This window comes from Bison bison, unplaced genomic scaffold (assembly GCF_000754665.1).
Source record: "Bison bison bison isolate TAMUID 2011002044 unplaced genomic scaffold, Bison_UMD1.0 scf7180017864367, whole genome shotgun sequence".
Taxonomy (NCBI): Eukaryota; Metazoa; Chordata; class Mammalia; order Artiodactyla; family Bovidae; genus Bison; species Bison bison.
The window spans coordinates 6269609-6271826 of NW_011494939.1; the positions used below are offsets into that span (position 1 = coordinate 6269609).

General features: G+C 42.9%; 1 pseudogene; it reads left to right on the forward strand.

Moving 5' to 3' along the window:
- The window catches only part of LOC105000051, an 8591-nt pseudogene extending 6467 nt beyond the window's left edge, over window positions 1-2124 (forward strand).
- Window positions 2125-2218: the final 94 nt, after the last annotated feature.

Consider the following 2218-nt stretch of genomic DNA (forward strand, 5'->3'; position numbering starts at 1 on the left):
GGATGGGGAACACGGGTATACCTGTGGCGGATTCATTTCGATATTTGGCAAAACTAATACAATATTGTAAAGTTTAAAAATAAAATAAAAAAAAAAGAGTACTGGAGTGGGTTGCCTCTAGGACAATTCTAAAAAATCGTGGCCTTTTCTTGGTGTACTTCAAAATAGTACCATAAGGTGGAGCTCTTCCCTTACTCTAGAATTCCGAATGGCTTGACTAAGACTTGACTATATAGAGAGTAATGAAAGCCGCTTAAAATTATGGTCTTGGTACACTAAAAGTAGTCTTGTATTTTAAAAGAATAACATTATAAAAAGTTCAAACTTTAACTATCTCACAATAGACAAGTACTTGCTTCTAGAAAAATCAAAACATCCATTTGAAGATTTTAGATTCAAATCAGAGACATGAGAAATTCTAAAATATTAGGCAATCTAAAATGAAATGCATAATATAAAGCACTTTACATAGTGAATGCCTAATGTATGTGTGTGTGTTACACATCTCAATCTCCTAAAGACTGTTAAAAGGTCTCAAATTGATGTCTGAATGTGCTTGCTCTTGGGAGGACTGGGTAAATCCAGGTCAGTTGTCTGAAGTCATTTGCTTTCATATTGCAGGTGTCTATCCCAGGTGTCTAGCATGGCTGTAGGCCTTCAGTGCTGATGAGGATGATGGATCCACCTATATACCTTGTGACCAGCACATGGTGAGAGATAGAATTCCAAATATTCTCACCCTGTTTATGACAAAAGTTCTGGATCCTCATTCAGGTTCAAGCAAACCAAATCTAATCACAGGGAACATCAGAGGCTGGTACAACTTGGATGGATGGGGTTCCTCAGGGCTTAATCAGGAAATCTTAGTTCAGTCAGAAGAGGGTATCAACTGGGTAGTGGGATTGTGAATAATTTTTTTGTATATATGCCAGTGCAGGAGATGCAAGAGACCTGGGTTCAGTCCCTGGGTTGGGGAGATCCCATGGAGGAGGTAATGGCAACCCACTCCACTATTCTTGCTTAGGAAGTCCAATGGACAGACGAGCCTGGCATGCTACAGTACATGGGGTCGCAAAGAGTCAGGCACAACTGAGGACACACACAGTCGGTTTGTCATTGCTTGCCTTCCAAGGAGCAAGCGTCTTTTAATTTTATGATGGCAGTCACCATCCACAGTGATTTTGGAGTCCAGGGAAATAAAGTCTGTCACTGCTTCCACTTTTTCCCCTTCTATTTGTCATGAAATGATGGGACCAGATGTTGTGATCTTGGATTTTTTAATGTTGAGTTTCAACCAGCATTATTGTCACTCTCCTCTTTCACCCTCATCAAGAAGTTCTTTAGTTCCATGTGTATATATTCTGATATGAATTGAAAATCTTTTATAAAATTGGTGGATATTTTAGAAAAATTCTTGGTGTTGACGCCCGAGAATCGGAGACAGCCCCAGCTGCGGGGTCGCAGCTCTTCCAGCCACCTGACAGTGTCGTCTCACTTAGTAGAACAGCTGCCGCCCCCGCACAACAACAACAATAACTGTGAGGAAGGTGAACAGTCTTTGCCACCGCCTGCTGGCCTCAACAGTTCCTGGGTGGAGCTGCCCATGAACAGCAGCAATGGCGATGAGAAGAATGGGGGGCTAGAGCTGTACCCTCCTCATCCTCCATCCACAATGGAGACATGAAGATTCTTTTGGATGCACAGAATGAATCCAGACAGAGCAGTTCAAGAGGCAGTTCTCACTGTGACAGCCCTTCCCCACAAGAAGATGGGCAGATCATGCTTGATGTGGAAATGCACACCAGCAAGGACCATAGCTCTCAGTCAGAAGAAGTTGCAGAAGGAGAGAAAGAGGTGGATGCTCTGAAGAAAAGTGTAGACTGGGTGTCCGATTAGTCCAATAGACCTGAAAATATTCCACCCAAGGAGTTCCACTTCAGGCACCCTAAATGTTCTGTTTCCTTAAGCATGAGAAAAAGTGAAGCCATGAAGAAAGGGGGGATCTTCTCTACGGAGTTTCTTAAGGTGTTCATTCCATCTCTCTTCCTCTCCCATGTTTTGGCTTTGGGGCTAGGTATCTACATTGCAAAATGACTAAGCATGCCTTCTGCCAGCACCTACTGAGGGAAGAGAAGAGCCCCTGGGCCAGCATGAGACTTGTGAAGTGGTGTCTTGTCACAGTAGTTTATTTGAACTTGAGACCATTGTAAGCATGTCC